This window comes from Rhinichthys klamathensis, unplaced genomic scaffold (assembly GCF_029890125.1).
Source record: "Rhinichthys klamathensis goyatoka isolate OS25496 unplaced genomic scaffold, OSU_Roscu_1.1 h1tg000056l_1, whole genome shotgun sequence".
In the NCBI taxonomy this organism is placed as follows: domain Eukaryota; kingdom Metazoa; phylum Chordata; class Actinopteri; order Cypriniformes; family Leuciscidae; genus Rhinichthys; species Rhinichthys klamathensis.
The window spans coordinates 2880879-2907954 of NW_026606601.1; the positions used below are offsets into that span (position 1 = coordinate 2880879).

Sequence of the window (27076 nt, forward strand, 5' to 3'; positions counted from 1 at the left end):
GGCTGAGCTACAATCACAATATTTAGGTCTGTTAATTCGACTTTACAAAAATTAGACTGGTACAATACAAATTCAGCCAGACTAAATCATTTACATGGCATTTTACATTTACATTTTTGCATTTGGCAAATGCTTTTATCCAACATGACTTACATTCAAGGAATACATTTATGTATTAGTTTATGCATTCTCTGGGAATCAAACCCATGACCTTGCTGATGTGATGCTCTATTGTTTGAGCTACAAATTAAAATTAAAATAAATACATAAATAATTGCTTTAGTTCAACTCAAATTGAACTTTTGAGGTTCATGTAAATGCACTTTATAAAATAAATTACAATGGTTTACAGCGGTTGAGTTTGTAACCAATCCTCTAACTAATCACAGACAATTCTGTTTAATCTATGCAAATTGTCAATGTAGCATCCAAAAAGAAACCTTACTAAACAAATGCACTGGAATTATTTTGTATTTCCTATGTTGCATCATTGCTTGTGATGTAGACAGAACTAGAATGCTAACATTACAAAATTACACCCCTATTCTAAACAGTAAAGGCCCTTTAAGGCATATTTTCCTGTTGAAATTCCAATCCAGAATGAACTGTTACGATAGGATGGTGCTTTTATGGAGGAAAAACAATATCAACTGTCAGCTGATCCAAGCCTTGTCCCATAGGACAGTGTGAAATGGTGTGTGGACACATTGGACCGGAAAGTGCCAAGGTGACCCATCAGAACTACATATATTAGAAGTCTCTAAACAGAACCTGAATTAAGGTCCGGAGGCTTCTGGAATACCTGCACATCTTTCACTCTGTCCTTGGCAACATGGCTTGTCTCAAATGGTACTTTATGGAATATCTGCATATATATGTAAAGTTACTACATGTCGCATTTGAATAAACATAGTTATGCAAGAAAAGAGCGTACATCACCTAAAGCGGATAGGTAATGAGCATTTATGCAGGTTATGGAGAGCAATGCAGGAGAAGGACATCAGGTGGGAGGGTGTATGTAGATGTATGTGCGTGTGCATGTATAATTCACACACACTCTGAAATATATTTAAATCTTGGTGACAAATGTTTCTCCATCTTTTGTTGGTTCTGGAACACAATTCTGTCAATATTCTAGCCATAAACCACTAAAATGAGAGGGAAATTATAAGAATTTGAGGTAACATTACAATAGGTGTAATTGGTTAACATTAGTTAACATTAGATAGTTTAGTAATTTATAAGTAAACAATCAAAAATCTGCTACTTATTCAATGTACTTGATTAAAAGGAGCTACATTTTTGTCTCAACTACATTTTATTGTTTTTTATCCACTTAAATGTGCTAAATGAAAGTTTGTCTGAACAATTTTTGTTAAATGACAATTTGTTGTTGCATTTACTGACACTGGGTTGTGGATATCTAGTTCCCAAGATGTTTTGAATGGGTCTGGATCATGGGAGTAAATGTTGAAGTGTCATTTTATTTTATATATATGATTAATTAATGTATCACAAAATGTTACTGAATGTTGGTCAACCCCCTGACCTTATCCTAAAATGTTGTGCCTCTTTGGACCCAAGAAACCAGAAATCCGTCCTACTTGGCAAAATCATACTTACCTTTTGTGCTTTTTTTTCCAAATTGCACACATCCAGCGACTCTAATAAGAGGCTCAGAAGCATCTAAAGATTGTTGCATCTTTAAAAAAAACCCTGGAATAATTCCAGTAGCTCTAACCTCTCAAGAGCTGTTATACAAAACAGCGGTCCAATCAGGTTAATATAGGGAAACGTGCCAGAAACTGTGAATCAGGTTAATCCAGAACATTTCAGGAGATGTGAAAGGGCGTTTGTGTATCAGTAATTTCAGATAGAGTCCCATTCCACCAACACCGCTGTGACTGATCCAAATAAATAATGACATATCTTCTTTCTTTCGCACATTCTTCGCGGGACAGATGCTTGGTTAGGTGCGCTTTCATCCGATGTATCACCTAATCCACAGCAGATTTGTCTGAAATTGAAAGAAAGGGGAAAGGAAAAGGAAACAATTTGTGTGCGTTTCCCCCAAATGACACAAACAGCTTTTATTTCATCAGTTTGATTGTTATCACATTACAGAAAAGCCCCCCAGTCCCTCGAAGGGAAAACTACAGGACAAAAAGGGAGGAAGTCGACATGTTATATGGTATTGTTCCAGGGAATCGCTATATTTTTTTATCTACACTCACTGTCAACTATATTGCTCGCCTGGCCATATCAAACATATGGAATGAACAACATATTGCTGTCTCAGTAATATCTCCTAACTGCATGGGTGAATTATTGACTTAACTTCAGAAGAAACAATATCTCCCTCAGTATTCATGCAATTCACAGTCATTTTTCACTTTCATGCAATTCACAGCTGTTTTTCGATTTCAAACAGATAACGTGTGCATTTACTGGAACAAACGATCATACCATGCACAGGAACATAACATATACTCTGAGTTTTACCTATCTGTTAAAATATTAAGCATGTTTAATGGAATCCATGTCAGCACAGCAAGAACGTGTCTTTTCATTCAGGGTTTTACATACAGAAGCCACTGTTCGCTGTGAATCATTCATACTTCCCATGAGAGCCGGAGTGGAGTCTAATACACAAGCATCTATCAGCAGAACATGAGCACTTATCACTAATGGGGCCACGAAACTGTGTATTTGGACCCTGTAGATTTGCTTACATCACTTTAAATCGCGACCTAAATTAAGATCTAATGTCAGTTTGAAGTAGTGCTCATACTGGCCTTTTGTTCTTTATTGTGTTCGTTTTTATATGGGGTTACTCCCCCTCATGATGCTATTCTATAATTCAGAAGGTACAATCCCTGAAAGAATAGATGAAATATAAGTATAATGTAATTTATTAATATTACACAGAGCACTGCTAAAGTCCCTTTTAGGGACAGACCTGACAGGCAGCCATTAATCCCGTCTCGAGTCATCAAGTTGCTCTGAGCCACAGATTAGCATACATGCTAACGTGGGCCAAGAAGGCGTTAATTAGTAAAACAAAGAAATTAATTAGTATGTTTTGGGTGAAAGTCCCCTACGGAAAGCTGAGAGAGGAGAAGGGCTTTGCGGACATGCACACACATATTTTTCCAGAGTGCTTTCGGACTCCACAGGTGTGCCGATATGCCGGTCTGGAAGATGTCCGAGGGTCCAGCTGTCAAAATCCCCACCCTCGTCATTATCGCCAAGATGGAACACACCTGCACCTGTCGGCTCAGCGGGGGCTGACACATCCGACAACCCCCCAAAGTCCTAGGAGAGCCAGTCGCAGGTAACATCATGTTGCACAGCAGGGAGGCGGTGCAACTAAGCAGTCAGAGCTGCGTGGAGCCCATCTGTAGGACTCTTCCTCCTCGGAATGTGAGTAAAGTGAGATCCTGGAACTCCTTGCAAAGGAATCTTGTGCTGTGGGATCTTCAAGAAGCCGCATGGACTCTCACTCGGGATCAATTCCCTGAAACAAAGACTCTTAATGAGAGCGAGGGCTAGCGCTAGCCTTATACAGGGGTAAAAAGTAAGGACTGGTGGATAATTAAGCTGTCTTCAGATTCAAGAATCGCTATTACTTCATTAGTGTCCTGTCAATGGATTCATCTTGTTAGTAGAATGACGTGGGATTTAATATAGCTGGCTTGGTGGGACAGGAAAAGTGTTAATTTTTACACAATTTATTTCCTTCTGAGGAAAATGTCCTTCACATTTAGTCAATATTTTCTGTCATGTCATATTTTAGTCCAATTAAGTCTGACTGAAATGGCATATTTGTGACAAAATGGATGGAAATTAAAAAACGTTTCAAATTCTCAACATTTTGAAAAATCTATAAACATTTATTAATAATAAAGCACTATGAATTTGTTTTCTCACAGTGAATACAGTGATATTCAAATGGACCAGGGTTTTCAAGAACCCCCAAATATGATGATCCGTTGTTAAAAAATGTTAACGTTGTTAAAAACGTATTAATGTGTCATTGTACTAGTAAAATATATTGAAATATGTACTTAATTTTTTTAACATTATTTTTTGTGGTTCTTTGGTATAATATAATATAATTAATATTAATAAAACGAATAAATAATCAAATTACGAATGTTTTGGTCTATCACATTTTCTACGAACCCAAGTTTCAAAACCTCTGGTCTGGACCACTTTTATAATACCTTTATGATGTGTTTGTGTTCTTTTTGAACTTTGAAAAGTTCTGTCCCCATCCATTTTAAATGCATGGTAGAGAGTCTTCAAAACATCTCCTTTTGTGTTCTGTGGCAGAAAGCAGGTCAAACAGGATTTAAACAACACGAGGGTAAATGAATGAGTGAACTATCCCTTTAAGAAAGTGGGGGCTATTGAATGAGAAGCAGTGTCATGGGTGTTCCAAAGCATGATAAATCCACTTGGTGTTACTGGTCCACAGGGAGCTTTAATAATTGATGGAAATGGTACAAATTTATACAGTTAGCACAGCCAGACCATCATTTAACTGCCCTCTAGAATCCTAAATAGCTCTCCCTCGATCTCTGACAGGGCAGGGGGGTCTCCCATCAGCAGGAAGCTAAATGAACCCACCATGACTCTCCAGTTCAACTGCCTCTCGCAAAATTGCCTCTCCAACCACTTTCCAGATGGTTTTACGCACATGTTTGCATCTATAACAGTAACTGTGTCTGTGTTTGAAAACAGACTCGGGCGGACAAGCTTTCTCAAGGCCAAACTAAAAAGTCCGGGAAGGATGTCACCCATTTCCTGCTGGGGACTCGGCATCCTGAAAAACATGCAAATCATCCCTCACTCCTGCCTAAACTCTCGGAGACATCTGCTGGACAGACTGAACTCTGACCCTGACTTCAGAAGCAGTTAGCCTCAATGCACTCCAGAGGTCAGAGGGCAAACACAAGGGTGACAACAAATCTGAATGTGTTTAGGGCTGGCACTGTACCAGCTGTCCACAGGGACGACAGTGGGCACATTGACCACTGTGGGCTCTCGTTCCGCTTGCTCTTTTGTGCTAAACTCTCATACTTCCTTTCACTTAAAACAACAACAACAACAACAACAAAAAACAATCCTCTTTGGGAGGAAATGGCTTTGGTATTCATTGGCAAACAATTATAACCTTATCATGTACCTGTTGCTGAAGCAATTTCACACTTAATTTCTGTCAAGCTGTTAATTTCTCCTGAGCTGCTTTGTGCAACGTCTACTCTATTGTAAGGGAAAAAAGAGGGACGCAAATTAAATTACACAAAGAGGCGTAGGGGATTTGACTGAAACCCTGAGACTACCGTATGTCAGTTTTCATAATCACGAAAGAGGAATTAAATCTACTTGAACGTCTTCGAACTAAGATAATATGAATATTTTTCTGAATTAATTCAGTAATGGGCGTCCAGTTGTGTTGGAACTACAAAAAGTTAGTCTGTGCATGTAAAATCGGCATGAAATAAAAATCAGTCTGTGACAATGCCACTACAGATACATTTATACAAGTTATGTTTAAATATGTTAGATTATGTTTAGATATGTTAGATAGGCCACTGGAAAATCATTGGCTCTTATCATTAAACCATATCACATGACACGATATACAAACTGAGCATACATGAACAATTATAAAAAGGTTAACTTCGTTCGACGCTGAAACACAGTTAGATTACTGAAAACGGTTTCTATCAACCGTGGAGCTTTTCAGTGGCGCTTTAACACGAAACAGGAAACTCATGAATATTCATGCCCAGTGTCAACGAAAATCTCAAACCCCGAAGATTTCTGAAGTTTGTGAGCTCTTTAATTCATAAAATGATCCCATGATTGGGAAACCCTAAAAGGTTCTATATGTGAAGACCCTGACAGAACCCTTTAAGGTTCTATATAGAACTTTTTGTCATCCATTTCACTCGGATGTACTTCACAATACAGCAGAAACCATCTGCCGCTACTTCCATTTCATCGTGACTTTAACCAAAGTTCACTGTAAATGGTGTTCCTAACTATTAATATAAAAATCTTCTGATCTTCTGAATGCTTTTATTCTAGAGTTGCCTGTCTGGCATTGCCATTATCTGTACATACCATCTGTATAAGAAACCTGTTTGATCAAGTGAGCATCTGTTAAGAGCAAGACATCAAAAATGTGGAACTTGAAATGAAAAGACGGCCCCAGACGAACAGCTACTGAGGTTAAGAGTCTTAATGGAGCGTAATGAAACATAAAGAACAACAAATCACAACCTTAAAGACATTTCAAAAACAGCATTTGAAGTCAAAATCTTTTGTAACATTATAAATGTCTTTACTACCACCTTTAGTTAAATGTACCCTTGCTGAATAAATGTAAAAAATATATATATTTCTTTACAAAAAATCTTACTGACATCGAACCTTTACACGGTAGAGTATATACTATTTAACGTGAATTTGTATTGGGGAAAGAGGTTTACATTCCTCTACATAGAAAGTGTTTCAAACGATTGCCAAATGAACAATACATACAGAAGATCAGGAAGCTCAATATTCTTTCAGCACAGATGCAGCAGCTGCAAAGCTCCAGGAATCTAATTTGTATTTAATAAAAGTGAATCTGACATGGTTAATGTAATACAGCTGTAGCAGATGCAGTTCAGAGAACGAGAGACAGACAGCAAACCCCCTAATCATCCTCAGCATCTCTGTGGTCCAATCAGAGCGTTTTGATTGTGGGCGGGACATTTGGGAAACGAAAAAGAATTCGCTCAAAAGTTCAGGGTCTGTAGGGGTTAAAATAAGCTGAAAATAGGAATAAAAAACACATTTAGATCAAATGTTTGACATTTATGCCACTTTATATGAGCAGGGGTTGTATATTAAACCACATAACGTACAAACGTAGTGTATTAAAATTGAATAAGCGCAAATAGGCACGCTGTAATAAACAGCCAGACACTTACTATAAATCATGTTTGTCAAGTTTTATATTGTATTGTATCTATAAAATAGAGTCCAAATATCTAATATTACGCATTATAGGCCAGCATAAGAGAAGATAAATTTGCTTCACTCCCATCTGCTTAGAGACACACACACACAGTGAGAGAGAGATACACACACACACACACACCCAGCACCAGACAATTATAGGTTACATTTCAGAGTAGAATATTCATGGGAGTGGATGTCAGCACATGTCCTTGGGCCAGACGTCTGTTCTCAGTGTGGCCCAGACGGCCAGACATTCTTTCTGGTTGTGACAGTTTAATATAAGAGCAGTGCGCCCACGTCCACAGAACCAGCGCTAATATGACAGCTATACTAGCCACTTTCCGTTTTTCATATTTGCAATCTTACACACACACATCCTTTGTAACTTTCCATTTTACTTTCTCACACCCTCTCACAGTCTGCCAAATGAAACTGCTGTTTAGTTTTTGACCCCACCCAACCCAAATTGACCTCTCAGCACATTACTCTTTAATAAATTCCATATTTAGCCAAACATATATTTACATATTTGACCAGTGTTGCCAGGTTTGGGAAATTAGCGCACTATTAGTTTGAGTCATAAATCGCAATGGTGCGCTTACATAAACGTACATTTCAGTTGTTTCGTATTGTGTTAATTTTGATAAAATATGTCAGCCATCTAGCTATGTCAATTTTCTGATACATTTCAAATGACGCTCTTTGAATGTTACATTTACTTCAGTCATTCAATGTCCATAGCATGTTAAATTAAAAATAAGGATTTTTTTATTTATTTTTTAAAGAACATAATAAATTTTAAATATATTTTAAATAAATTATAAATGCCTTAATTATTGATGTCTAAATTATTTCATGTGTTTTTTAATAAATCTCCTAATTCTGTCCCAAAAAAAAAATCTGAAATTATTTTGGAATCCCTTAGAGGTCATTTTCTGTAGTGACAGTCATTATTTAAATGATTTTCTCAACAGTGGATTGGACTCGATACATAATTATAGGTCTATCATTAGAAAACAAAGACTTACTCCATTTTCATTTCATACATAAACCTTAAAATGATGGAGCAGGTCACATTTATGCAGATTTGTCTGTACTCAAAGCTTCAAGAACTGCTGAAAAACTAGGTTGAAAGGGGAACGGACCCGGTTTCAAAAGACAAATAGCAGATAACAACTGACATTTATACAGGATCAGCATCGGAGATTGAAGATTATCAACAGGCCTGGAGGAGAAAGAGCATTTGATGCTTTAGCTGCTGTTGCCGAGGAATCGGCTCTGAATCAGAAAACGCAATTTCAACACAACGGACAGATTCGTAACAGGAAAAGAAGACGACCCTTTAGAGAAATGTCCAGATCGATCGATTTCCTTGCTGTTGCATGAGGTCTGAAACAGAAATGGATGCCATTGATTTAGACTCACTGCTCTGACATTAAGAGAGAGTTGCGGTTTTGAAATTTTTCAAGCGTAGTGAGGCATACACATACACACACACACACTGCACAGCACGGGGCAGTACTTATAGATTAACTTGTCAATAACAACCAAAAATAAATGTAATTGTATATATGAGGCAGAATGCTTTATGGAAGGTTAAATGACAGCACAGTATTGGGTGCTGGGCCATGCCCATATACAGCCTTCAAGCCTCAAAACAATAATAAATCCTTGTCTGAGATCAGTTTTCTTCAACACACCCAGGTCATAACCATTGAAACTGTGAATCTGATCTTGTATTATCTTCATGAGGCTATCATAAGGCAGTATACATCATGCAACGAACAGGAAAGAAGGTACAGAAATCAAAGCCTTTTTCTGAAAACCAATTCTAAGCTAGATATGAGCTTTAGTATGGAAGCTTGTTTCCACCACTGAATAAAAAAATAAAATAATAATAATTGCGACTTTTTATCTCACAATTGCGAATTGTAAGAAATAAAGTCGCAATTGCGAGATATAAAGTCGCAATTCTGAGAAATAAAGTCGCAATTGCGAGATATAAAGTCACAATTCTGAGAAATAAAGTCGCAATTGCGAGACAAAGTCGCAATTATGAGAAATAAAGTCGCAATTGCGAGACAAAGTCGCAATTATGAGAAATAAAGTCGCAATTGCGAGAAAAAAAGACAGAATTGTGACTTTTTATCTCACAATTGAGAGTTTACATCTCGCAATTCTGACTTTTTTTCTCACAATTGCGAGTTTACATCTCGCAATTCCGACTTAATAACACATAATTGCGAGTTTATATCTCGAAATTCTGACATCTTTTCTCAGAATTGTGAGATATAAACTCGCAATTGCGAGTTATCAGGCCAAATCTAAGGGGGGGAAAAGACTAACTTTTTTCCCCTCAGAATAGTTTATATCTCGCAATTCTGACTTTATAACACGCAATTGCAACTTTATTTCACGCAATTCTGACTTTACAACACGCAATTGCAACTTTATTTCACGCAATTCTGACTTTACAACACGCAATTGCGACTTTATATCACGCAATTCTGACTTTATAACCTGAAATACCTTTATTTCAAAATACCTTTATTTCAATGCGACTTTATATCAATCAATTCTGACTTTATATCTCGCAATTCTGACTTTATATCAATAAATTCTGACTTTATATCTCGCAATTCTGACTTTATAACACGCAATTGCGATTTTATATCACGCAATTCTGACTTTATATCTCGCAATTGTGAGAAAAAAGTCAGAATTGTGAGATAAAAAGTCGAAATTACCTTTTTTATTTTTCATTCTGTGGCGGAAACAAGCTTCCATACTTTAGCTTAAAGGTGCTCTAAGCAATGTCACGCGTTTTTTAGGCCAAAACATTTTTTGTCACATACAGCAAACATCTCCTCACTATCCGCTGGCTGCCTGTCCCCCGAACACACTGTAAAAAAACGCGATCTCTGTAGACAGCCCAGGCTCCACAAACAGCAACAAAAACAAACTGGGCTTACCCGCACCACGAAACATAACAAACTGTTCCAGCCAATGACCGACAAGAAGGGTTTGGGCGGTTAGTGTGCGGATGAGGAGGAGGGAGGGTCTAGCTAGCCTCCGTTTTGTTTGACAATAGTTCGAACGTCAACAAGAAGTGACGTCACCCAGGATCGCTTAGAGAACCTTTAATGAAATCTTGCATGGAGCAAAAAAACAAACAAATATAATTAATTATTATATAAAATTAAATATTAAATACTAAAATTGAACAATATTTCACACAATTTGCTTTGGTTTTAGTACAGCCAGTTTAATTTAGAATATTATCTAAAATGTTTTTTTCTCAAACAAACTAAAATGGCTGATAAAAAAATTTCCCAATGAGGAGAGTGGCATATAGTGGCTCTTGGAAGTGTTCTGCTTCACATCAATGAAACACAAAGCCAGTGTGAATTATAAACAGGTATCTGTGATCCACGCTGCTTCTCTGCCATACCTCATACTGTCTACTTGTCTCTTTCTTTGTCTATCGGGAAATACAAATATACAGTATATTCTACATAACGCTTTAGCAATCATCTAAATCTGAGATTTGTGATAACCAGGCACATAGAATCAGCTGAGGAAAATCTGGGATTCTGTGGAACATTTAAACAATGTTACATGTGTTAAATGGAGCTGAGAGGACTACATTGGGTAACACTTTATTTTAATGTGACGTAGTTACATGTTACAACATGTACTTACTATAGTAATAACAGTAACTTATGCATAATTACAAGTAACTAACCCTAACTGTAACTCTACAGTAAGTAAGTACATGCAGTTAATTACTTATTTGAGTAAGTGCAGGGTAACTATGTCACCTTAAAATAAAGTGTAACCCTACATTGTTATCTAAAGTTGATAAAATTATCGTAAATACTTAATAATCGAACATGCAAAGGGATTGGGGATTTGTAGAACGTTGTGAATCCTGCAGGATTTTCTGCAAAATACTGCATGCGCAGATTCCAGATGTGGGCCTGGTAATATCATATTATGACCTATATAAATTCAGTCATTGATCTTCCCCTAAATGATCCGCATCTTATAGATGTCTCGATGGCTGATATGCATGAATTAATCATTTACCTTAAGACTTTGAACCATATGTGTCTCTTTTTCTTTGCCCTTAATTTGCAAGATCAGCTTGACTGGTTTGGAGCATGGTTTTCAGTTCTCTCCAGTTATGCCTTTGAAGACACATGCATTCATTAACAACAGCGGGAAAGGGAAACTTGTGTGGTCTACTTTTTTTCCACTAGTTATCGAACAGAAACGGTGAAAAAAAACGCTGAAATGTAAGACTGCCTTAGATTCTCACACTTTCTCACTTTTTTTGTCTCTCTCTTGCAAAGGCAAGCGACACAAAAAGATGGTGACAGCCACTTCCCTGTTACCACAGTTCCCTGAGCTCTCGTTAAAATGGCCCTCTGCAAAGCCACCACTGGAAGTACTGCAAAACCGCACGGTCTGACAATAGAGAGAGAGAGAGAGAGAGAGAGAGAGAGAGAGAGAGAGAGAGAGAGAGAGAGAGAGAGAGAGAGAGAGAGATAAAAGGCAAACCCACTCCGACATAAAAGAACTAGCGGTGTCTCGGCCAAAAAAAGCTGCTCTTAAAAAAAACACTACAAAGACTGGCGTGAGGCGACTGTCAACTAGCACGTGTATTCCGCACCTACGTTTAAGTAAATAACTGTCTATATCAGCTAGTATTAGTCTATATTCATCATTCGTAAAGAGAAACCCAAGCTAGGACTTCAGCTTGCTCATGCTTACCGTTTTGAATATCAATCATGCAATCACTTAGCTCTTTCCAGGTGGGTCATGTTGTCATGAAAATATTTGTGCATTGAATGCTCTGGTAAGATGACATAAATTAGAACAGCCTTTTGTCATTGCAGTCTTGACTTCTTTGCTCAGTTTCACTTTTATTCTCGTTCGCTAAGCTAAACAATCAAAAGTCTCTCTCTCACTGATGGTGGCGACACCGATATAACATGCTCAATCAGCCAAAAAGCCCTCGACGGGGTCCGACTAGTGCGGAACACTCCTCAAAAACTGGGCCGGCTGACACTCAACCACGGTCTGACGGCTTGGTGTGTCATAGGCTTTAAAAGACATAGTCCACTCAAAATATAACATCTGTCATCACTGTAAAAAAGTTGATGCCTTAAAATTTTTAAGTACAATCAACTTGGATGTTTAGTCATTTCAACTTAAATTACATTAAACTGACTTAAAAATTAGTTGAATCTTGTATAACATAAAACAATTTAAATGGCTTAACTTATTTTGATGAGTTAAAGCAATATAGAAACATATGTTGTCATAACTTATTGATCATATAATTTTTTATCAATACAAAACATGTATGAACACCAAAAGATCTTTTCTGAAAGAGATTTATACTGAACTGAAATTTAAGTTGTTCATTCACGTTTAGAAACGGCACATCAAGACGTGTCACGTCAGGTTTGACATCAACAATGCAAAACAGCATTGGTTCTCATGAGTCTCATAACCACGACACAACATGTTGTTCCCATCTATATATATTTTTTAATTATTTATATATATATATATGTTATTTTATTACAATTTGACAAAATAATGTAAACACCTATTATTATAGGGGTTAATATCATTTGGCTACAGTGAAAAAAACAAACCTTGCGATTATCTTTTATTTATCTTTCTGTAGTTTGTATATCAGTGCAGTATACAGTAAGTGGTTTTCAGCAGTGCTTTTAATGTGCAAGCCATGTATGAAATGGGCGACTTGTCAGACGTCCAAAAAGGAAAGAGCATCTGTAACCTTAACCACCCAATTCTTGTGTGTTTTACAAACAACATTCTTTATGATTATGACTGTGTTTACACAAAGCATGGCAAGACTTCAACAGCGAAGAAAAATAGAGGGCAAAAACCGAAAGTGAATGATAGGGACAGTTAACTGAGAAGAAGGATTGTGTCCAAACAACACAGAACAACATGACGACAAACTTCAATATTCACCCTGAAGACGATGTTTCCACAAAAACTGATCTCAGAAAACTTCACAAAGCCAACATCACTGAAGGAGCTGCACCTGCTAAAACTTTAATCTTAGACACCACTGCTAAAATGTGAAAAAGATGTGGTTATGATCATAAAACCTGGACAGGAGCACCAAGATGAACTTCTTCATCTGCCTTGTTCAGCTTAATCACCTTGACTTTTTTTGTTTGTTTGTGTAGGGAATTAAAAAAAAAAAGGTTTGAAATGACATAACAGAATTTAAATTTTTAGGTGAACTGTCCCTTTAAGAAAGGGCAATTGGAGATTATAGAAACAGCAGACGGTGGCAAGGACACCAAAAACAGAGGAGTACGAGCGTGGGGTGGGGGGAGGGGGACTTTTTCATCACGTAATAAGATCAAATTCATTAGACCTTTTATTTTATCTAGAAACAATCCCAGAGAGCGGGCTGGCAATTAACTGTCTTATTATACCCTATTAATTAAAAAAAGATATCTTATAGGAACATCTCATTGCGTTTTTTCAGTAAACCTTATTTGTAAGTCATGGTTCGTACAAACACGGAGATAAAGGACAAAAAGTGCGTAACGAGAAAGGGGAGCGTGTGTTAAAGGTTCCACAAGAGCGCACAGATTTATCAAAGCAACATGAGTGTATTACTCCCACTGCGTGAATCGCATTAATTGCTAACTTTTTTCTCTGAGCGATACATATCTTCGTTTGACCTCAGATAACAGATGCTCAACAATTACATATGCCTTTTTTTTTTTTGTTCGGATTTTATTGAACTTTTCTGAGAAATGTTTTTGTGATCTTGTCTTTCAGTTGTGCTGAGTGGGTTTGCCTTTCACACATGATTGATGGTTGAATTTAAACCGCTGATGCCCACCTGAGGACACTGGCTCTTCTCATAATGTGATTCCCTTGAAGTGTAAAGCGTCGCTATTCAGGCACATTGCAATTCCGACGCTGTCTGCCGATTCTTAGGGCAAGTCAGGCAAATATTAGTCTGTAATTATGTGCAAAAGACAATAAGAGGCAGTGTTAGCATTGAATTTTCAAATACACACACGTTCAGTCTTTGTGTGCCTTTCAACTCTGAAACTTTAAATTGGACTAATAAGTATTATGTTTTCTTATTAGTGGCCACAGAAGCCATTACGGGAAGGAAAATTAGATAAAAACCAACCTGCATTCAAAGCAATGTAGCATATAATGTATGTATATTACAGACTGCCTCATAATAGCAATACACACAGATGAGCAAGTCAGCCTGCTAGCGTATTGTCATTCACTGTGAAAGCCTGCACAAAAACACCAATCAAAAAAGTGTCAAGTTCAGCCAATGACAGTAAAGTGCGTGTTATGCAAAATGCATGAATAATTGAAAGTTCTACGCATGAAAGCCCACAACGTCCATTTTTCTCTGAATGCTGAATGAAGCTATACATCAGAGGAGTGATGTAAATTAGAAAATGTCGACAGGCAAACAAAAAACAAAATAAATAAAAAATTCACCTGGTGTGACGGGACTCTAGTAGTATTCAGACAATGGATGGTGTGATAGTCTGTATTTCAGTCGTTTCCTGGTTATATTTTAGGTCTTGTTATTGACTAAATTACATTTCTAATAGTTAGTATTCTCAATTGGACATTTTTTTTCTAACAAAATAGATTAGAGTCAGAGAAAAGGATGAATTACTTAAAGGGGTATTTGAAATTTCAGAAAGGTTCGACATATTATGCCCCTTTTCACAAGATGTAATATAAATCTATGGTGTCCCCAGAATGTGTCTGAAATTTCAGCTCTAAATACCCCCCAGATCATTTATTATAGCTTGTCAAATTTGCCCCTTTTTGGATGTGCGCAAAACGCGCCGTTTTTGTGTGTGTCCCTTTAAATGCAAATGAGCTGCTACTCCCCGCCCCGTTCAGAAGAGGGCCGATCCTTTACACGAGCTTAGGATACAATAACAAAACACACAAATATTTTCACTCATCCAAAATCTCAGAAATAACCAGTAGCAGTGCAGCCTTACGGAGAGACTCAGGAAGAGGTTGCAACTTTTAGATGCACTTAGAAGTTTCTGAATGGTTAGTGGATACATTTATGGAGTTGTTGTGGAGTTACATTGATTAATCTTATCGACTTGCATGTACCATCATGTTTAACTTTTACACAAGTTGACACAGTTCCCTGAGGTCTTTATAAGACAGCTGTGACATTTTTTGGTCTAATAGTGTTCTGTGCTCGTCTGTGAAGCCAACGAACGACAGAACAGTTTTCATGCATTGCTAGAACTTTTGCCATTGTGTTAGAACTGGTTACACTGTTGTCGCTTGTGAAACCAAATGGCGGTGCCGTGGGTGGAAACGCGCAGATTAAGGGGTGGAAATATTATAATAAGATCCCCTTCCTACGTCAGAAGGGGAGCGAAATCTGATTGGCTTATTTTTTTACATGCTTGCAGAGAAAGGCTTACCAAAACAAAGTTACTGGGTTGTCACTTTTCACGTTTTCTGTGTTGGTAGATGCACCGGAGAACCGATTATAACACCTAAACACGGAAAAAGTCAGATTTTCTTTATATGTCCCGTTTAACCTTATTAAATGTAACGCTGCTAAAACGAGTGTTTGTGGGCAATCGTTATCGTTTAAAGGATTCCATGGCTTTGCTAGACATGCATATGCACAACCCTAAGAGCATACCAAATGTTAACTACAGTTCATATATTTCTACCTTACTAAAAAGAAATATGACATAAAATAATCAACTGAACATTAAAGATACAGAAAAATAATTAATTTTAAATTAGCTAAAAATGTGCATGTTAAATTAGATAACTACAATCAATCAGTGCATTTACTTGAAAAACAAAAATCAACAAAAATAGAAATTTGTATATCAAACATGATACAGTAGGCTTTATTGGGTTAAACTAAAATTAAAATGAAAATAAAAGGTAATTAAAAATATCAATAAATATAAAAAAATATTTAAATAATCCTCAAATACACTGGATGTTATCAGATATGCACACAACATATATGTGCGCTATATAATCAAACGGAACGCAGATCTTTCCCTGATGATCCTCCAATGGCTAGTTCAGCAAGTTTTGTCACACCAAAAAACAGTTCCAGACGATTTTGAATTGAGATAAACGTGTTTGGAAACTCGCATCACGAAGCCAAAGATGCAATAAAGTCAGAGTTGGAAAGGTGGAGAGTCAATCTGCGGTGTAAACTCTGATTTATACGCTGTCATCTGAGCAGGTGGGTTCACACCAACATATTGAGTTCGAGTTCTGCTGTGACAAAATTACGCTTACACATTCGGAACTTAATGGTGATAAAGTTGGTGTCACCTAGTCATGGAATTTCAAGAATTCTAAACATGTGTTTCACATGTCTGACAGCATTTTTTAAATCAAGTTTTATCTCCAGTCTTCTGGTAATATCAGTCTAGTATTAAACTCCATTATTGGAGAAATCTGTTTTGTAACCATGGAAGTCCATTTCAGCATCAGAAAAAAATCCCAATAAAATATAATAAAATAAATATATAATAAAATGTAAATACAATCGTAATTATAAATTTGCCTCACCATTGCGACCAAAATCTGCTTCCATTTACAGTGAACAAAAGTTTATGTATTTCCATGCTAAACTCTGATTTAAAACCAGCATTTTACTGTTTCTCCAAGTATTGTAGTACTCCAGGTATATTTACAGTATGATAACATTATTGAAAGCAACTATGATCATAAGTCTTACCATCTGTTTTTCTGCCTGTCTCCATGTGCATGTCTTAGCAGAAGTCCACAGCCAGCAGAAAGAACAATTGCCTATATGTGCAGACAAACACAACAAATCATTTACTGTATATACATTGTAATGCATGCACTTTAATGTTCAAGAACATTGCTTTTTTGTATGTCATATTGCTTTGCATTAGAAATTCCCATTCGCTTGACTTTTCCCCTCCATTACCAAATGCTAGTACGCTTTGAAGCCGACATCAAGGTACTTACTGGACGCGGATCTTAAAGAGTCTGCCTTTAGCAGAGCTTGATAACTGACGCATAAACCGCTGTCACGGCGTCACAGAAAATGTGACATTTGCTGTGCAACACTGCGATTAGACAAGTCCAGCTCTCACATCAGTTTGATAGATGAAGTCTCTGTATGGTCTCTTTCAATAGCCAGCCTTTACATAACCCAAAATCTCAGTGAGGAGCCTTGTCAAATGTTCATGCTTGAGTTTTCTCTAACCATTATATTTTGAACTGCGGTTAAAGCTGATGTGTGTTGATCTCAAGACCTCGGCTGACAGTGTTTGGAGGCCTTTTTGCAACTCATGTTGTCATGAGATGTGAAAAACCTGCACATGATGAATTCCGCTGGGATCTTGAAAGCTTGGCGGTGCTGTTAAATCGCACCAACACTGGAATCTATATGGGATAATTGTATTCTGCTGATACTATTTTGATAGCACAATGTACCTAATGTTTGGAGATTATGGATGTGCAGTAACGATCATCTAATGGGATACAGTAAACAGTGTATAATTCATAACTGTAAAACTATACTGCCTCTGATCTCAATTTGAGAAATGTTTCATTTAAGCGTTCGTCATGACAAATGATATGTATTTTCCGGTTTGGTGCTAACAGCGTGGATTCGTGAGGCGTGCTGAATGAACAGTGTTGCGCACATCAGCAGGAGGAAGCCACATGTTTATAAACGCATGCTGTGATCTTTGCATGATGGGTATTCACGGATGCACCGCGTGTCTCATCTCGCTCTGTCTCGCTGCAGTGCGCTTTCAGAGAATTATAGTTCCGAATCTCTCTCCCATGGTGTTCCTTTTTTCTTCTTATGTCCTATTTACAGGGTATATGTTACCATTTAATGATTTTGAGAGGATAAATAGCATACGTATATCTTTCATACTTCAGTTGTTGTGTACAAACATCTGATTAACAATTTTTTTTTTTTTTAAAGCAGTTTTACATACAAACTTAAAAATTAAGGCTATGGGTTTTCGCAGTGATGCCATAGAATAACTATTCTTGGATCCCCAAAGAACCTTTCAATGAAAAGTTTCTAAAAGAACCATTAGTGTTTTAACATATTAAAAAAATCTAAAGAACAATTTTTTCACTATATATAAAGAACCTTTTGAGTAATGCAAATGTTCCATGGATGTTGATGTGTCTTCATAGAACAGTAGATGCCAATAAAGAGTGTGCATTTTAATCATAATCATCTTAAAGACATTTCTAAATGTTTATTTAACTGGAAACATTAGAGATGTATTTCAGATAAGCAATGGCTCTAAAACTTCCAGTTGAAGAAAAAGGTACATTTTTGAAAGGTGTCAACTATTACTTCTACTGCTCATCCCTTGCAATACAAGGAACGTGACTGGGTAAATTTCATAGGGGGAATTCTGATTTCATGCTCACTTCAATATTTGAATCTCAAACTCATTGTTTCTCTCTCATTCATGTATAAATGTTTTTTTACTGCATCCTACATGCCCTCCTTTTCTCTTTCACATATATGCACCCCCTTTTCTCCCACATCTCTCTTAGTTACACAATACATGTGTCTAATAATAGTGCAAATGTTTTACAGACCCATACGCAATCATGCTGTCAGAGAAAATGGTGTTTCAAGAGGAAAACACAGCGAGGAAAGAGAAGCATCAGCAGTCACCGTGGTAACAGGTAACACAAGGCTCATTCACTCTAACTCCATCCATCTTCAACAGGCACTTGTGTGTGTGTGTGTGTGAGAGAGAGAGAGAGAGAGGGAGAGAGAGAGAGCTCTCTAATGGTAATGATGATGTGTGTCAGGGTGTGTATGATTCACACACTCTCAGATGCTGTTGAGATTGGAGACCAGGCTCTCAGGAGCCACCAGATTAAAGCACCCACTACCACACAACACACATTTAAGCACAGGATGCAACATCCATTTCACACACACAGCAACACACTTCAAAGTTGCACAAGAAAACTGCAGCCCGAATGTTTTTTTTTTTTTGGAAGAAAACAGTGGCCCACTGTCTTTTATGAGAGGATTGTTTGATATACAGTAATATGGGGGGATGGGGGGGATATGTGAAGACCTAAAATTAGGGTCTGTCTCAGTCAGCTCCCTACTTCAGTCCACTGCCCAGTGAGTCAGCAATTACAGATCTTCTACTCATCAGAAATGGAGAACAATACTTTCAAACATATTTCTTAATGGCAATGTGTTTTTAAAGACCCGGTCCCAAAATAATTTAAAATTGGAATTCTGTGGCTTTTAGTCCATACTGATTAGCTTTGACGTGATTGATATGCAAGTGTAGTCCTAAACATTGACACAATTAATCTTTGGCACAAACACACATATATATATATATATATATATATATATATATATATATATATATATATAGTATTGTTCTCCATTGTTCTCCATTCATGCTTACAGCCATGAAAACCTTTTCACAATATTCTAATTTTGAATTTAGGGTTTTCATAAGCTGTAAGCCATAATCATCAAAATTATAACAAATGAGGCTTGAAACATCTCACTTTGCATGTAATGAGTCTATATAATATATTAGTTTCACCTTTTAAGTTTAATTAATAAAATAAATTAACTTTTGCACGATATTCTAATCTTGAGTTTCACCTGTATATAAATTTTCACAAAAGTTTCATGGTCCCCAGAATATTTTGTTATATGAACATATATATATATATATATATATATATATATATATATATATATATATCAAAACTGCTGGCAGTGGCTGGAAAAAAAAACGTTGGCAGGGAAAGAGTTAAATCAAAAACATCCAATCTTCTAAATGTCTATTTAACATCTGACAGAATTTTTTTGAGAGACAACAATTCTGATTTACAAAGACTGGTACTGGTGGTAATGTGTTTGTGTATGTATATGAACTTCCTGCTTCAACCAGTATGTTAACAAAAAGATGAATCTGTGCTCATCAAGCAATTTCACAGAGGCTGAATTCAGAATAGCAAGTACTACTCTTACTATTTTTTATACGGTATGGCTCAAATAGTAAGATTATGCTACTCTGAATTAAGCCAGGTCTTTACCAGCAACAATGAAGATGAAGACAATGAAACAAAACACCATCTCACCAGACAGATATCACTCTTTTATGGTGTCTTATACAGCTACATTTTAATGTGTGACCATATACATAATTGTACAATCAGTGTCCCAACACTGTTAAAACATTTGTTGAATCTTGTATAACATAAAAGGTTGAACATGTCTTAACTTATTTTGATGAGCTAAAGCAATGTAAAAAATATATGTTGTCATAACTTATTGATCATATAATTATTTACAATTGACATTTAGTGGATCAAGGCCCTTGCTAGTGCACACATTTGTGTTCACAATATACTGATTGGCATTATAGGGCACTAGGGAGTGTAATATGAGACAACCTCTGTCTTGAAGATTGGTTGTGATGAATAGGAATGAATTCAGTTAGCTTTTATTGTGCCAATGTCTAGTTTTCCTGTTGCTTTTCTCATAAATAAATATCTTATTTAGAGAGAAAGCACATTTTGCCCCTCACAGAGACCCTTTTACCTCTTTCTTTTTTTCCTGTCTACCCCTCTCTCGCTGTGACAAGTGAGTGATACGGTTATCTGAACAAACCCCAACAGCGGCATGTCAGACAGACCCAACATGCAACAAACACAAAATAGCGTCTGGTGAAAAAAAAGAAGAACTTAGGCAGTTTACAGTTTGACATGAAATCTTAAGAAGTATATAGCCAAAAACGTAGGCAATTATTTTTTTTATCATATGTGACTGTGCGGTGGAAACGAGCCTGGAATTATGTAAATAAAATGCAGATTAAAAAATAACAATCAGACACGATAAATGCATGAATTATTGCCCTGTACGCTAATGGATTCTGTTTGCAAGCGCCTCGACGTACTCTTCTTGTATTTATCTACAGAGATGTGCGTTTAATTGCTTTAGCCGCTAGCAAGAGTTAGCGGGCGCATAAATAAACGCATGCAGAAACTAATGGAAACGTCATATTAGCTGAATAATTACTTTATAAACAAAACGGCCCCCGTCTAGTCAGAGGATCATTGAACAACCACTGGCCTAAATTTCAGTAGACTGTTGTATTAACTCCGGTCTAATATAAACACTCTTTACGGGATTTAAACTGATAGATCTTTGCCTGAGCGCAATAACTGGACTCTCAAAGAGACAAGCCACACACACAAAAAAACCTTCGAGCAGAAGAAAATTCAACAAGAGAAAGATCCTTGCATCAATAGGTCAAGAAACACTGCGGTATAAATACACCATTATGACACATCAGATCTGATTCTGCCAGATTAATCTGACAGATAAGGACGCCGCTAATATTCACTCTCTGTAACTTAAGATTTTAAAAGCTCATGTGCAGTCGACGCCACAAAAGGCGCTCAGATGGGACTAATCTACATCAACGTGGTAAATGAGGACTTCGGCCTTGGTTGATATGATGAAGATGAGGAGGACCACCAAGCGTTGGTTAAAGTGACTGAGTGGATCTTTCATCTAAATGATGGCTAGTTCAACCTTCCCTCACACGCCTCAGGAAACGTGGAGTGATATTTTGCGCTTGGAGGTACGGTATGTCTATCAGAGTGGCTGTGGAGTGGACACTCTTCAGCCCAGATCTCTTATTGTTTTAATGACCCGACCCTTTCCCATTCCTTGGCATTTTCGAGTCCATTTTCTGCCCGACGCACAGGCCAAGCCACACGCGTAAAACGAGGCGGCACTCAGGACTGGATTTGTGAGTGTGACTCATCGCGCTACAAGAACTCTTCTGCCGTGACATTCTAACACGGACAGTTGTGTACTCACCGTAGTGCGGACGGAGTGGTCATTTTTGTTCAATTTTGCACTGACCCCCTCAACAGTCAAACGAGAAAAAGATTGAGTGAGCATTGGGGGGAAAAAAGGCCGATAAGTGGCCGTGTGCTCCGGGGCGAGCAGAAGGGTGGGAGGCGTCTGACAAACAGAGCTTTTCTGAACCTCAGGATCCTCAAGATAGACCACCTGAACACAGTTATACAACAAAATGGTCAATGGCTCATTTAAGACTGGCGCTTTCACAGGAGATAATGTTGTTTTTGTCCCTGTCGTCTTTTTGTTCAGGTAAAGATTCACATCGACACTGTTGGAAAAAAAAAAACGAGGGTGCTCTTTTATCCTCAGTCCAATAGCTGACCTACGCAAGCACATGTATTCAGTACATCTGACCATTACTGCTAAATGCAAAATGTTCTTGTAAAATAGCCTCGGCTTGAAGCCCTTTGAGAGCCTGTTAAAGAGCAGGCGAGGAACAACGTGCCGCTTCTCCGATTTTGCCATGACTCACTCTCTCAAAAGAACGGAGGAAATGTAATTGAGACTGTCAGATCATCAGTCCCAGAGAAATACGATTCGGAGAGAGAGAGACTTATATTAAAGAGTTTTTTGTTTTTTCCTCACTTTAACTTTTTGTTGCCCTTTTGCTTTCTTGCAATACACACACGGTGGGAGGGAGTGAAAAAAGGAGAGAGGAGAATAACAAAATACAAAGGAGCAAAGAGGATAGAGATGGCACCGGGAAAGATGAAAGCAGACTCAGTAACGCTAGAAATCGAATGTGAGAATGAAAGAGGCTGGAAACCCAGCAGAGATCCTGATAGTGATTTTTTTAATTAACAGACTCATTCAGCAGAGAGACCAGTTCTGCTCTCTCCAGCCCCATATTCAGAAAACAGGACACCTGCACAGCATGGGATGACAAAAATGACAAAAAAAGAAGTGAGTGACGAAGAGAGCAAAGGAAGAATGATAGAGCAGCTATCAACAAAAAGAGAAGCGAGCACTCAGACTCTTACAACTGTTAGAGACGCTTGACAGCATCTGCCATGATAAAGTTCCCGCCAAATAATGGGTTACTTAAAAAAAAAGATATACTTTCCCCTGGCTTAACAAACAGGCAGCTTGATTGCACTACACAAGTTCACATGTCACCCCATCAATCAATCAATTAATACTGAAATATATATATGCACACATTTCATATTTCTTTCATTTGATTTCATTGGTCTCTCATACGTGCAGGGTCTAGTAGAACCCTACATGAAGCAATGCGTTTTAATACCACTTTATTCATATTTACATTACAGTTACATTTGTGCATTTACCAGATGCGTTTATCCAAAGTGACAGTGCATTCAAGGCACACATTTTTATCATGCCTTCTCTGGGAATTGAACTTATAACCCTGCCGTTGCTAGCGCCATGCTCTACTGTTTGAGCTACTGGAATGAATCATAAGGACGCACCACTCAGGATCACGAGACTGAAGCAAAAGTCTCATCATGTGTATAATTACACTATGTTAAAGACCTTTCATGAAACAATTCAGCGGCTCACTTTCATTTGAAACAACCCACTGAATTTGATCTCTTTCCGTATGTGTCTTTCAAGTACACAGAAATGGCATTTAGAAATCACCCCATGGCTACCATAGTAAATGGGAAAATGTAGCTCTGTGTGCCATCACTCCCGTCTCAGACTGCTAGCTGCTCTCTCTCCACCCGTGTCTTCCTATTAAGTCAAGCGCCACAAACATTACATTAATTACACTTTATTTAGATGCGCTGGTAGATTCCATTAAGAAACAAATTTGTTTTCAGATCTTGGGGGGCACTGAAATTTGTCCAATGCTCGAATTAAACATCCCAATGTATTAGTGAAAAACGCATTACAGATAATAACAAACTTCATTGCGGGGCATTCAAGATAAAGAGAAGTCAAAAAAGAAAAAGAAAAAATAAGCCTGCCGTGCCGAAAAGGCTGTTAAATCAAAATATGTCAGGCCATATAAAGTCTAATTTAGTTCAATCTTGGCCTCTGTCGTCCATTTTTCCCCAGAGTAATATTGCGTTGAGAAAATAGGTACGCGTCATTTGACCTCTCATTACAAAACGCTGCCTTAAACCATTGCTCTATCTTTCAGTCTTTCGATCCTCTATCTTAAAAGAAACTTTCCTTGATCCGAGAGCTACTTTGCAAACTGTCAAGCCCGATTTGTCATCTGATTTATTGTCTTTCTCAGACTGCATACATACATTGAGTATTTTCTGCCGGGCAACAGAGTGGACAGCCCTGATTTGTATGTCTGTTTCCATAAAGAGGAGCGCCGCCACTTTAGGCTGAGTCTTATCCCGTTAACGTGACAGTTTAGATGTCAACGGCTCAGCTTCATGGGCCTATCTCTCTTAGAGTTTACAGGGTAGAAACAACAGCTCTGTGAAAATGCTTGATTAACCTTGTATGAGGACTGACCCCCCCCTCTCACTCCATCAGTATGACAGCGCACAGATTAGACGGATGGTGAAAGCAGTGCCAACTGAACTCATCTAATCTCATAGAGAGCGCTAGAACAAAGGTAGGCAAAATAAATAAATGAATAAATCAACATGCAATCGGGAGAATTGCCTGAGAGGAGGAGGGAGATGAGACTAGGCAAGGTGACAGCAAATCTCGTACTCCTGAACCAGCTCTGTCACATGACCTGGTGCAGCTTCCTGTTTATGACGGACATGTCAATCAATCAAATGCTGGATGATATTGAACGGTAAAGTTCATGATCTCCATCTACAAATTGTTTGACTGGTTGAAAATATTAACATTGAAGAAAATGACATAAATCACATTTAAAATACAGATTTAATCTCTGTCCACATGACCCATGAACCCTGCTGTCCTTTAATGCTACACTCTTAAAAATGCTGGCTTGTTTCAACCCAAATTTGGGTCAAACATGGACAAACCTAGCAATCAGGTTCAATTTTTTTATTACATTTTTAACTCAACGGTTGGGTTTGTCCATATTTGACCCAAATTTGGGTTAAAACAACCCAGCATTTTTAAGTGTATGTGACCATATTTAGAAAGGCTTATCGTATCACCTGTAAAACTTAAACATGCAATTCTAAAAATATAAGTCATATTGGTGAATAGTCAATATATAAAGCAATTATTTGTAATTTTCCCTACCAAAATGGAAGTAAAGTGTGCCAGAAATCTTTGCCTTCAAATGCATGAAAAATATTTTAAATATGATTAATATCATAAAAACAAAGTTGAAAAAATACGAGAAGAATAATGTATGACTAATGCTGAAATATTGTTTCACTACATTTAAAAATTCTGAATATTAAAACTTCTCTTGACTGATTTATGAAAATGTGCACATATGAGTTCGAATTTATGTTCTTATTCATATTCTATCTTCCACAAAATAATTCAACTTACCCACTGATATGATTCCGAATCTCCCAACTTTTTTTCTGTCATGTTTTATTAGCTCTATGATGTGTAGATCCTTACATCCCATTTCAGTAGACCGCCTGAAATATAATTATGAGTATTAGTTTTACCTCATTTCTCTTTGAGTAGAGTACCACGAAATGTTGCACATCTCTCCTACACTCCCAACTACCTCGTTCCCCCCAAATCTTCCAAAATTCACTGCAACTACTTGAAAGTGCAAGGATATAAACCTTTGCACTGAAAACATCCATCCCAATCGAACTAACCATTCATTTCATTTCTTTTCCCTATTTCTTCTCATCGCTCTTTGCTTGTCATGCACTATTCATGTAAGAATGACTATTACCAGGAAATGCTTTTTTGAATCTCTGTCACATTTTTATTCCTGTGATCTCAGGCCCACTTTAGAGGATTGAGAAGGAGAGTGTATGCATGTACAAAAGAATGAGAGACAGATAGAATTTTTATGTATGGAGAGCCATGATTATAGTCCCACTTCCCCTAAAACATCACAAGATTGCCTCTACCCACAACCTCTTCTGCTGATTGGATTGTAGCCAGAGACCTGTATGTGAGTGTATATGCATCAGTGTGTGTGTGTGTGTGTGATATGGTAATGGTGACCACAAACGCTCTCTGTCCAAGACCCATCAGCAGAGCCAGCCATCATCTGAGGAGGCGGAGCAGGTGTCGTGTGTCTCCAGTCTCCCTGTGCTCTTAAATCATAGACCATGTTGCATTTTCAAACATTTTCATTCCTGTAGGAGAAAACCACATATTATCAGCAAAGCACTGTACGTTTTCATTACTGTTAGCGTTCACATGCGAGACAAATGTGGCTGCGTATTATTTTACATATTTGTATCTTTAATCTTGCTATAGATCCCTTACACTAATGCATTATCATATTCATGTGCCATGATATTCACATGATACTTCAAAAAATATGATACTGGGAAAAAAATATTTAGCGGAATGAATTCATTTAAGTAAACATAGAAAAAAAAGTAATGTTTTCACAATAAATACACAAAAATTTAAATATGTTAAATTAGCACTCAGTTATTGTAGAAATAATATAACGTAAAAGTATTATTTATATTTACATTATATATTACACATTTATTGCTTTGATTATATTTCATTATTTAGATTTATTTCGATTTTTGTTTCTTGGAAATATCACAGATATAAAATAAGTAAAAGTTTCTAAACATGCACCAAGGCATGGATAATCAATAAGGTTAAATTATTTCACTGTTTGCCAGGTTTATTTACATTGTTGCTGATATTTCTTGTCATGTTTGGTGCCATGTTTTGTCAAAAATACGAACCTGTCCATTGATGGTTGCCCTCATGCCAAGTGTTGAGGTCTCTATACTGTTTTCTCACACTTGCTGCGCAGTGATATGTGACAACATAAGAAAAAACAGCATACATTCAAATTATTATCTCAACTGTTTTAAGTGTGATTTTTCCACTCTCTTTACTTCACAAAGTAAATTTTACCTTTTTTTTCACTTTTATGTCTGTGCAATTTACTAAAATAAATGTCCATTTCATTCATTCATTTCGTTTTCAATGCATTACCATGGTGTATGTCTAAAAGCATGGTAAAACTATATTAACATTTATGTTACT

At 37.2% G+C, this 27076-nt stretch overlaps 2 long non-coding RNA genes across 2 annotated transcripts; both read right to left on the bottom strand.

Moving 5' to 3' along the window:
- Window positions 1–1735: 1735 nt before the first annotated feature.
- Window positions 1736–14507, bottom strand: LOC130083485 (uncharacterized). The gene is made up of 5 exons (XR_008806841.1): window positions 14228–14507; window positions 13928–14047; window positions 13024–13108; window positions 3145–3517; window positions 1736–2017 (listed from the first exon to the last, which is right to left on the bottom strand). It is a non-coding gene; the product is annotated as an uncharacterized LOC130083485 (long non-coding RNA).
- A 10945-nt stretch (window positions 14508–25452) lies between these two features.
- Window positions 25453–26838, bottom strand: LOC130083486 (uncharacterized). Its single transcript, XR_008806842.1, has 3 exons — window positions 26770–26838; window positions 26067–26193; window positions 25453–25512 (listed from the first exon to the last, which is right to left on the bottom strand). It is a non-coding gene; the product is annotated as an uncharacterized LOC130083486 (long non-coding RNA).
- Window positions 26839–27076: the final 238 nt, after the last annotated feature.